The sequence below is a fragment of the Pteronotus mesoamericanus genome, unplaced genomic scaffold (assembly GCF_021234165.1).
Source record: "Pteronotus mesoamericanus isolate MK-2021 breed Mesoamerican mustached bat unplaced genomic scaffold, CSHL_Meso_final scaffold_31, whole genome shotgun sequence".
Classification (NCBI taxonomy): domain Eukaryota; kingdom Metazoa; phylum Chordata; class Mammalia; order Chiroptera; family Mormoopidae; genus Pteronotus; species Pteronotus mesoamericanus.
Window position 1 is genome coordinate 2,288,108 of NW_026555312.1, and position 12,368 is coordinate 2,300,475.

General features: G+C 38.4%; 1 pseudogene; it reads right to left on the bottom strand.

Annotated features, from left to right (window-relative positions):
- Window positions 1-1,389: 1,389 nt before the first annotated feature.
- On the bottom strand, window positions 1,390-11,410 carry LOC129085630 (guanylate-binding protein 6-like; annotated as a pseudogene).
- Between the last annotated feature and the right edge of the window lie 958 nt (window positions 11,411-12,368).

A 12,368-nucleotide genomic window follows, 5' to 3' on the forward strand; every position in this document is an offset into this window, starting at 1 on the left:
GCTCACTAAGCTTTCTTAGAAGCGTTGTTTTGAACTCAATATCTGAGAGATTACTTGCCTTTATTTCACTTAGTTCTCTTTCTGGGGATTCCTCCTTTCCTTTCAACTGGGGAGTGTTTCTATGTCTTCCCATTATTTGTGAGACTCTTCTTTTTTGCTTCTGCTTCTTAAATTGATCTGTTTTGACTTCCTGACTTTGTGGTGTGAACTCCTCTGGTAGGAGACTGCTGTTTTTTCTTCCTGGATCTGCCTCTGATGATGTCAGCTGTTGACCCCATCTAATCTCAGGCAATGTTTCAAAGACTTCCAGGAAGCTACTGTCTGTGGCTGTCTCCTTCAGCTGTTAATCTAGTTACTCCGCACTCAGCAGTTGGGCTTAGGCACCACAGGGCATGGCAGAGTCCCTCCTGGGGGCGAGGTCATTGTGTCTTCTCATGCTGATGCCACTCAGAGGAGTTGTCTGCCTGAGCAAGGTGGCTGCTGCCATATGGGGGAGAAGTCAGCACCAGGAGCCTGCTGGCTGCTCTCTCAGTTCTCTCCCCAAAGCCTCCATCCCCATTCTCTCCTCAGGTGCTTCCAGTCCACTCTGCACCCACCTTTGCCAGAACCCTACATAAGTGGCAGCAAACAAAAGTTTAAGTGTTGGCCCTTTAAAATCTCTTTGCATCTCCAGCCACCCATCTCTGGCAGGGAGCAACCCTGCCACTTTACACAGCCAGATGTTATCTATGTACTTTTTGGGCTCTAGCGCTGTTGGCTGGAGATCCCCACCTATGGTTCTGACCCTGCTCTTCTCAGGGGGATCCAACTGGTCATTTAAATATCCTTCTGATGTTGCCACCTGTGGGCACCCAGCCTGCCTTCTCAAGTCGCTACCACATTCCTTACCAGTTAGGTTGTGCTAAAGCCGATTCCTCTCTCTGTCCAAGGTTGTAAGGCTCCTCTTGTGCAATTGTTGAGTTGTTTGTTCCAGGTGATTTCTCCACAATTTCTAAAGTGATGTCTTGATGGATTTCTTTTATACAGGGTAGGCAAAACCAGACTTACAGTTGTATCCATTTTCAAATCACACAAATCACAGTTTATTCTTGTATTATTAAATAATTATTAATTTTTGTATTTGAAAGTGAATACAATTGTAAACCTAGTTCGGCTTCAGCCTGTATATATATATACTATATGATTTTGCACATCTATATTTTTCCAGAAGTAAACAGATTATATCAAAATGTGCATGCATTTATTCTACTTATTGTGGGTCAGACATTGATATCTTCTAATAGGCACTTTTTATGTTTAAAATTTGACTGAATGAAAACAAAAAGCATACACACCAAAAAGAGGCCAGAGCATGTTTCCACACTTTATACTATTTCTTTTTTAAAAAATCTAATTCTTTTTAAGTAGTGAGTTTACACCTGTTACAATATTACCAAGAAGTTTAGCAGGAGCCAACAATATTGAATGATCTCATTGCCAACTGTTTCAAAGACTTGTGCAAGCCAGGGTTTATTATCTTTTTGAGTAGTATCAATCATATTTTTCAACTGATTTATTTCTTCATTCAATTCTTCAGCTTTCTTTCTAAATTCTTCATTAAGCAGATCTTTTTGAACCTAAAAAAACAAAAGTGAGGAGGGAAGAACCACTTTTAAAATCCTGAATTTTCTAAGAAATATATTTTACATTTAAGAACTGGGCCAAATTTTGTTTTAATACTAAAATTATTCTCTCTTATGGTACCAAGGAGAATTTTGGAATAAGGAACATGTCTTAGCTGAGACACACATGGAGAGGAAGCATAGTTCACAGCCTTACTAATATTCATGAACCATTTGGGTTTTGCAAGAATGCTAATCCTAACATGAGGACAAAGGTAATGTGTTCTGAACAAATAGTACCCGTTGAGAGGTAACCTTGGTATGCTGACACTAATTCTCAGTTCCAATAATACAATACAATACAATAATACAATACAATTTGCAATAATACAGTCAACCAAAAATCTGTTATAAACATGTCCAGATAGATAATCAGAGCATTCACCCTATACCATATGGTAACTTAGGTAGACTATCCACATTTGGGGACAATGCAACAAGCTTAAAAGATGTTGCTTCCCTGTGCTTTGAAGATTAGATATTTTTGATAGTTTTATGTAAGCATAGACCTGCCTCGAAGGCTTTTGATCATAGTAGGGTTCCTGATAATTGACAGCAATATCAATAAATTAAAACAGTTACTTCTCATATGATATACACGTGATTGGAATAGCTGTTTAATCAGACCTCATGAGATCATTTAAAAATCCCTGAAAACAGCCACTCAAATCCTACTTTATTCTCCAAGGATTGGAGGGGAGATGCTTGTCCTGATTTTTCCAGAGTACCTACAGAGTAGAATTCAAAACCTTTGAAGAAGAGACGAGATAGGGAGGCTTAGAAGGGAAAGTGGGAGAAAGAAGTAGGAGGAAGTGGAAAAGAAAGAGGAAGAGCAAGAGCAAGAGGAAGAGGAAGTTGTCAAAACATTCAAAGTTTTAATAAATCACAAGCAGTAAATGTGCTTCCCTCCTTGGTCTTCCTGTAACCTTCTCCAGCCCACCTGGGGGCCCAGGACAATGACCATCGAGCACTACAGAGGCCACAGCAGGACTTACCTTCAGTTTCTGCTCCAACATCATATTCTGCTCTCTTATTATGTTCTCTCTGTCTCATTCCAGCTTGTCCTTCAGTTGGGCTGTTTTACTCAAGTCTCTTCTTCTGAGCCTCCATCTGCTGCTGCTGCTCCTGTAGTTTCTGTCTCATCAGCTCCTGCTCCTTCTCAGCATCTTCCTTCCTAGCCCGTTCCTCGGTCCCAGGGAGGGTGGAGAGAGGGAAGAAAAGTAAGTGAGGTCTGATCTCTACCCTCCTGAGCTCACAGACTGAACCAAACCAGAGGGGAGGTGGGAAATCTCTGAACCACCCCCTTGACCCCACCATCAACAGCACATTTCAGGATGTCAAGGGAAAGGCTCTGACTGGCTGATGACCCCTGATTATTTTCAGATTTTGGAGAATCTGTTCCACAGAAGAAAAAGAGCTCCTTGTTTCAGGAAGGTTGTGTACTGACTCCTGTCAAGGACACTGCCCTGCCCCTTACCTGCCATGGCCTTCTCCACATCTGTGAGCGCTTTGTCTGCCTGCAGGATGGATTTCTCTATTGCCACCTGCGACTGCAGGAAGCTCTGCAGGACTTCATTACCCTAAGGAAACAGGAAGGAGCAAAGAACTTTGATTTCCACTGGGAAGAATACTGCTACAAGAACAAGTCAGTCCATGTACTTTTTCCTTCATGATTAAAACTGTATCTTGGCTCCACACACAGTATCCAAGCTCCTTAGAGTGACTAGAGGTTCTCCATACCCCCTGCCTCCTGTCTCCCTCCCGTCACCCTCCTGTCTCTCTCCCAGTGCCCCTTCCTTCCCACACTCCAGGTTCCAGCCAGTGAGAACCATGGTCAGTTCTACAGACCCACTCTCGCTGGTGCTTTTTTTATATTTGCCTCCCCAGGTTGAAATGTTGTCTCTAATTAGTGCTTCTCCTTCCCTCTACCACCTGCTGGCTATAACTTTAGGCAAGTCATTTTAATCTGTCTCTGCATCTCAGTTCAGATGTATAAAATGTTCACAAAAAGTGTAGGTGCTTCTTAATGCTACTTGATGGATTAAATTAAAAGTCTAGGGAAAGAACTTGACGTTATGACTATGATGATAACGCAATATATATTAGTTGCATCATTAGTATCATCATTATTTTTTAATATTATTTTGTGTTACCACAACCTATAAGCCAATTTTCTAAGGTTCATAAGTGTTATAACCCTATATGCAACTATGTCCATGGTTAACTTCCTTTTTTCTTTGGATCAGCTTTGAATACAAAGACGCTGACTATAACTTGTAAATTGTCTTCCTTTGGCACACTGTATGTAATGTTGCATGAAGAAATAATTATTTCTCTTCTGTCTCTTATGGAATTCAGAAATCCATATTCATTTTTGAGAATGGACTTTTCTACTCTCCTTGGGAAGAAAGACCAAATAATGGACCTTAAAAGCTAAAGCTATCATGCTATCCCCATGCTCTCATATTATGCACAATGGGTGCCGTGCTCTCACAATTCGGAACTTCTAGACTTTAATTTGTAGGATCCTATGCTCCCATATTCCTCACCTTCACTCCTTTCCTGGGCACATTACAATAGTCCTGTTCAATCCTTTCCTTTGTTCCTAAATAGAGCTTGTAGTCACCAGGAACAGAGAAAGTTCCTGCTGAAACACTTTCCATGAGGGCCATTGAAAGCTGATCAAGCTTAGCCTGGCAATATTTAACCGATGCCTCTTCATTCTGCAGCATGAAATCATCCTTCTTATCCTTTATGATTTCCTGCAAGGGAAGAAGAGAGGAATGTCACCAAAAGAAAGCAACAGAGCAGATAAAATTCCAGAGAATCTGGCAGAAGGAAGTCTAGCTCTGGTCCTTATTAGAAAAGCATTCTGTTGGAGAAAGACATGGAATAAAACAGGAATTATGAGCCTTGACTTACTCACTACCCCGAAAATACCATGTGTGTCAGGAAAACAGTTCTTACCTCCCCAGGTTTCATCTTCATCAAAAATGGTGACGTTGCATTACCTTATCTCTATGGTTCTTTGCAGCTCTAACATTCAGTGATTCTGTCTTCAATGACACAATGATACAAGGAGCAACAGAAGTTGAAAATAGCCTGTAATGAGGGACTATTAAGAAAAATTTGGTTCCTGGGAATAGGGGAGTATTCTCTAAAAAGCAGCTAGCCCAGGAATGACTTTTGGATGTTCCAGAAAGGCTTGAATTCACTAGCAGTATTTACCTAAGAATATCTTTACTGATTATGCCTCAGAGATCAGAGAGAGTTTTAGATAAAGTACCTGAAGTTTTGGGGAAAAGGGGAGAAGAAAATGGAGTCCTTTGAAACTCTATCCCTCATGAGAATTTAGATTACTTGATTCATTAGGGAGAGAAGAACCACTTCTAGGCTTCATTCGTCAAAGGGAAAAGTCACAAAGGATAAATAAGTGCTAAGATTAAGTACCACAAGCGTCTTCTGGAACTTCTGGTTTTCATCCTTGAAGGAGTTCTCCATGAAGATCGCAATGGCTTCCCTCTCACAGGCCGCGTGCAGGTCCAGCAGCTCCTGGAGCGTGTCTGTGGGGAACTTTACTCGCTGGGCCATCTGCTGGCTGTAGTGGTCGGCTGCCTTCTGCACAGCCGCTGAGTTCTCTTGCTCAGCCAGGGTTGTCACTGCGTTCTCCAAACAAGGCACCGCTCCACTCTTAATGGTATCCACATAAGTCACCACTAGAGTTTTTAGCCCTAATAAGCCAGGAAATTTAAGAGGAAAATATCAAATTATCACTCAACAAAATGAAATATATGAAACTACATTTCTGAATCATACACACACAACCACTCTACCACTTTCTGCTATTATCACCTTTATTTTTCTACTGACTTCATTTTTATGGTTCTCCAGGCCACAGAGCTAAAAACAAAATTTTATGCCTACCATCATCTAACTCACTGAAGGCTATGTGAAAAAACATAATTTCCTACTTAAAAATTAAAAACAAAATTGTTTATATAGGTAGACAAGTGAGGCTGGGTAAATTAGATATATTTACTCTAATTCTGAAACTTTCAATGCATTTTTCAAGGATTTATGTGCTAATAATTACTCTTAAACTGCTCTAAATTCCCAAAATAGATTTGTATTTTTCTTGCAAATTACACTTATTACATGGGACTTACCTTGAGAATATAATATGTTCTTTTTTTATATCTAATTAGAAATGTTATTACCTGTAGAGCATTTTGTTCAGATATGTATAAGCCACAGGTATTACTAATAAAGTTTGTAATTTTTGATAAGAATTCGTAGACCCTCAAAATTGTGATAACTATAAAATAGACACATTTCTTCATGTAGTATGAATATCTTTAGACCCAAAATTCTATATAGAATCAAACAAAAATAGAAAACACATCGTATAATGTATTCATACTGAGTCCTTCAGTATGTGAAAAGGAGACATGTTTCCCAGTAACTTTGATTCCCTCTCTGAGGGTCTTGGTCCTCGCCTGGGTGAAGATGTGAGAAGAGAAATTCTTTATTTGTTCCTGGAATTTAGGATCCAGTTGGTTTCCTGGAATATTCTCAATATTGGCTAGCTGCTTGTTGTCATTTGTTGGCCAGTCAAAACCAAAACACTTCCATTTTGGAAAGAAATGTGGATGCACTCTCTGGGGCGATTAGATATTTGCTCCAGATTGGATATCTGGGGCTTTGGGATTCTTGCCTGATGGATAAAAAGATCCAGAGATTACAGTAGGAATGAATAGTCTTGGACAAGGTGCATAAAGGTTTTTATAATAGTGACTTGTGTATCTTTGTCATCTTCTATGTTTATAATTCCTTTAGCAGAGACACCTAATGCTTCTTTAAACTTCAAACTTATCAATGATACAAACTGGGGAGAAATTTGGGGTGAGATCTAACTTAGGTAAATAAATAAATAAATAAATAAATAAATAAATAAATAAAAGGCCTATTGCTGCTATCTCCAGACCTAAACAGGATAGAGGTTTACTGAATGAATGACTATTGGAATAAAAGATCAAATGTAATTTTTTGGTCTACTTGATCCCATGTAGAAATTCAGCTGTGGAATCAAAAGGAAGAGAAACAAACAAAGCATAAAGGAACAATATTGGGAATGGCACCCTGATTATTTAAGGAAGACTATTTTGATGTTAAAAAGAATGTGTACAGCCTGGCGGGGTAGCTCAGTTGTTTGGACCATTGTACTGTACACCAAAAGGTGGCAGGTTTGATTCCCAGTCAGAGCACATACCTGGGCTTTGGCTCGATCCAGTTGGGGCACATACAGGGGGCAATCAATCCATGTTTCTCTCTAACACTGATTTTTCTCTACCTCCCTTTTTTTTTCTCTCTCCTCCCACCATCCTCTCTCTCTAAAAAGTAAAAACAGCCTCAGGTGAGGATAATAATAATGTGTACAGTGTTAGCTCTCTTATAGCAAAAACCTATAGAGTATATGTGACTAAAATTTTGTTTTAAAGTGTCATCACTAATCTATAAACTCTATAACATATAAAAGTATATTTAATTTGACAATGTTGCTCTTCTGCCTAGCCAATTTCTCATTAAGTGTTTTGAGAAAACAGAAATATGAAGACAAGAATGAATAAAACAGAATTGATGTTTCTCTTAAGGTTTAACCAAATATACACTCACATAAATGTAAGCCATTTAAATAACTTCCTGCTTTGAAATTACAGCATGGGTAAATGTGGGAACTTTTTAAAAACTCTGATACAGAAAGTAAAATGAATGTTCTGATTTCAGTCATATAACAGTAGCATAGGTTGAAATAATGCATGTTTCAGGTTTTTTAGAACATAAAGTCATTTTTTTGTAGATGATATATCTATACAGTCAAATGGAAATTATATCCTTATTTTAGAAAGGTAAAAACTCTAATTGCATGAATTGTTTTTCATTAAATAGGTTTTTCATTGTAATTCCATTTGTAACAAAGATCTGGTCAGTTGTTTTGCTTAAAGCAAAAAAGAAGCCAAAATTAAAAACACAAGTGTCTGGTATTTAGAACATTTTAGCACCCTGTATTCAAAGTTACAATTGGATGCTAAATTATAATGTGTAAAAAACATTGGTTTTGAGTAATTATACTATACTCGAGGCTCTACTTATCTTAAGTGAACTTAAACTCCAGTCCCTAGAGCATTCCAGCCTATCTCCCAGCCACCATTTCTACAGGCTTCATCCAGCCTAAAATACAAGAGCAAACTCCAGAGACGACAGTGTTTAGCACTTCCCACCCTGTATTGCACCGTCCACTGCCCAGTCATGCTCTGTCACCTGGAATCAGCTTCAAGGCATTCTCCAGGCACTCATCTTCTGTGATAGGGCGACCGTTTAACTTCAGCTCCAGGGTGAAATCCCGTACAGTCCAGATAAAGTCTGGAAAGAAACTCACAAACTCCAGGGAATCGTCTACTCCATCCGGTGCAGGGGAGGACTTTGTCCTGATGAGTTCTGTGAGTTCTGTCACATAACTAGGAGCTGGCTAAGGAAAAAAGCTTCCTACCCACAATTCCCATATTTCTCTAAATACATATTAAGAATCTTTTGCTCTGGTTCCCTCTCATCCACCAAAGGCAACTAAGTGAGAGCAAAGGAGAAACTGACTGGACCTCCCTTCCCACAAACTCAAGGACACATGGAGGCATGGCCCCGGAAGGATCCTGCAGCTGCTCCAGGGCCTGGTGATTGATGGTGCTCATGCTGTTGTAGACAAAACTGCTACACAGAAGCACGGCCAGGGCAAAGATCCATGAGTCATTCTTAGGGTCGCCCTAGGAAGCACAGTAAGGTCAGACATTTAGAAGTTTACATGTGGAAATTCATCCAGATACTAAGCCTATCAGTCTTTCATTTTTATTCCAGCTGACATACCCACCATGCAAAGTAGTGAGTGTGAAGACAGACACAGATGCAGATATCAACTTTGACAATTACAAAGGCATTTCTTGTAACTGCAGATTTTGCATAGATAAAAAAGATTCTTGTCTCTATAGGTCTTCTTAAAATTTAATTGGATGAAATAAAATAACATATATAGAAAAACTAATGGAGTGGCTGGAGTGCAATTAGATACTCAGTGGTGGGTGTTGGCACATATTCACTCTATGCATATTTGTTGGTCATAGGCCATATATAATATACCTTGGTTGACATAACCAGGGATTCAAATTGTGTCCAATTAAATTCAACAAATGTTCAGGGGAGCTACTCAATGTTTCCCACTGTTTTTAAATGTAAAAAGCAGAGTTTAAAATGACAATTATTCCTTTTAAGTTGACTATTTCAAAATGGTGACAAATATCCATAACAATAAGTGCAATAAGGATGACAATATCTATAAGAAGCTTACATCTTAATAATGTATATAAGCAGTGAAACCATAGCTATAATATTGAATCAAAATTCAGATGTCCATCAAGGGAGAACAGAGCTCTGAAATCTGGAAAAGAGTGCAAAATTTGAAGTCTTCATCAAAGTCTTGATCTGAGTGACAAAGAATTGTTAAAATGTGGACTTAAAGAAATAAAGGTAATCCCATAGATTGAAAGACTCACAGAAGCAAAATTAGAGATGGCCAAATACATGGGTTTTTGAGTTCATTGATTTGACTGAACCAGAGGTTAGGTGCAGAATTTAAGGCTGGATAGTGAGCCTAGTGCAGCCAGACAAAGGGCCTTAAAGGCCAGGCTAATTTGATTATATAAATTACAACATTAAATAATGGCATAATCTAGAAATTATTTCTATTATAAATGTTATCAAAAGATATGCCCTAGAGCAAATGTAAAAATTGGGTTTTATACCAAAAAGACTCTCTACAAGAGTTTGGAGGAAAAATAGCCTATTAATTAGTTTATTTCTCTGACCACCATCTTTCAAAAATAATCATAGTATCTAGCCTATTAATTAGTTTATTTCTCTGACCACCATCTTTCAAAAATAATCAATTAAGATAAGATAAAACTGGTAACAAATAATAAAGTATCTAGACACCAAGAGTATATAGTATTGTATGATGTATAACTTTAAAAATTAACACAGAATTTCTAATTCCTCTTTCAGTTGAAATAGACCAGTATAGAAACTTAGGTAGTATTTTCCATAAGTCTCAAAGTAAGCCAAATATGAAGAAATTATTCATTTAACCTATTAGTATAAAGCTACAGTATCAAAAATCCATCTTAAAATATTTGTTGTAGGACAAACGCATGCTTTTATAGAACCAGCTCCTTCGGAAGTACACCAAAGCCTTGTCAAGTGCTCTGTGAGCACCTGATGAACTTTACCCTAGGACTGCAGACTTTTTGAGGGCAGAACTTTCAGTTCAGTCAGTAATATTTACAGTACTCATGCCAGATACCTAGAAATCAGGTGTTTAATAATAGTTATTAAGTTGAATCCAATCTTTTACCCACTGTTAAGAAATAATGAAAAAATTGACCCAATATACCACGACACCTTATCTAGAAATGAAAGTCAAACAAACAAAAATTTGTCTTGTTTACTATTGGACTAGTTGGATTTCTAGATCTCACAAATAAGTCACAGCAGTTAAATGACCAAATATGCTATAGAAATACAGAGAAAATAAGATTGAAAGTATGTATCTGTGACTTCCTGACTTACCTTTTCTACATCTACCAGGCCCTCGGTGTCCAGAAGGACAAGAATGTGGTTAGGCTTAGAGGGGTGCGGCACACACCACATCCAGATGCCCTTGGTTTCAGACTGCACCATAGAGCCCAGAGGGAAACCTGCAAGGGACATGAAAAAGCAACATATGTGACAGCAGATAACTTGAGCAGTCAAGGAGCTGTAATATCAGACTAGTCAAAATGTTAGTATCCCAGCATACAAGGTGTTGCTTTCTCTATTTGTGAAGAATTTCCTACTTTGTATGTCATCAACTTAAAGGAGATGGTGGTGTTAACTGTGAGAATGATACCAAGCCAGAGATGCAGGTGAAGACAGAGAGGTATCCATGAACCAGACAAAATAGAGGTCATTGATAACTATAACAAGAACATTTAGAAAGAATGTTGAGGTTCAAAGTCAGGAAAAAAGTGAATTAAAGAGAGACATTGGAAGGGGAAAGTAGAAAAAAGGAAAGTGAGAAATTGTATTTTTTGCCAAGCAAAGTAATAAAAACGAGGTGGGGTAGCGGCCCCAAAGGAATGTAAACTCACAAAGGATTATTAAGATGACAGATATTCAAACATCTCTGTATGTTGGTGGAAATATTCCACAAAGAAGACAAGATATGCTGTGAGGCAGTGGAGACACAACTGCAAGAGCGAAGTGCTTGCACAGATTAAAGAATGTAGGAATTTGATCATTAGTAAGAAACGTTTTTCTTAATAGGAATAAAGCAAGAAATATGGTAACAGGTTTCAGTAAGGTAGTAATTTATTTGTAAGAATGAGAATTAGAAAGTTGATTTATTGAAAGGAGTTTAGCTCTCTTTCATGTGCCCAGTGAAGAAAACTAAGAAAAAGAATTGTCCCCTGCCTGAAACAACACTCACCATGGTTCTGCCCTGCAAGACGGTTCATCAAGTAGGATTTGCCTGTGTGATACAGTCCCACAATGGCCACGACCACCACTGGCTAAGCTGGTCAAGAATCTGTACAGCTTCCTGATTCATTGACAGAATGCTCATTATTGTTTTCTACCAGGCAAATGGGGGCCATCATGTTGGATCCAGACATCAAGGCAATATACCAGCCTTGAAAAACCTCCAAGTAGAGATAAGATTGCAAATTTATTCTCTTACTCAGTGTTATATAAGGCATCCATAAACTTAGGACTGAGGGAGACTTCTGTACTTTCTATGAGACCAAGTGTAACCTTGAATAGCAGACTGTAGATGGCTTGCTCCATCATTCCCCCAAATCTCTGATGATGATAATGATGATATATAGGATATTATCACTTTCCAAATTCCACTTCCATAGTATAATAAAATGCAAACAATTACTACCATACACTGAGGGCCTACAATATACTAAGCTCTGTGATACATACCTTACATACCTGGCCTCAGTGGTACTTATAAGAACCTGCAAGTTAAAAATTATGTAACCACTTTCCAATGAGATAAATGAGTCTCACAAAGGCTGTGAGTAAGTAGATTATAGACTCAGGATTAAAACCTAGAAAACCAAGCAAAATGGCAGATTAGGAAGTGTTAAGTCCTTGTTTCCCATGGAGACATCAAAAACAACTCCAAAACTGACTAAAATAACTTTAAAACACTTCTGAAAAGCAGTCAAAAGCCTAAAGTAACCAAGCAAATACCCAATCAAAAAAAAAAAAAAAAGGCCACATTCAAAATGGCCAGAAATTCTGTGATGTTTATACTTGTCCTTTCCCCACGTACTCCCCAGTGTGGTATAGTCTTTGTCAGTAGGAGGTGACTACCCAGTTCTCTATTTTCTCACTTGATCAGAGGGAATAGTGCAGACCTTATTTGCAATGTTCTAACTCATTTGGGAGCTAGCTCTTGATGTCTTGTTTCACCTCACATGGATTTCAAAAGGGCCACAGATGAAGGGGTAGTGGCATAGTTTAAATCTCAGGTGGAAAAGGTAGTGGGCATTGCTGAGAAAAACTGAAGCTAAACTGACCCATAGAAACCTAAACCAAGAGATTATGAGTGAAGAC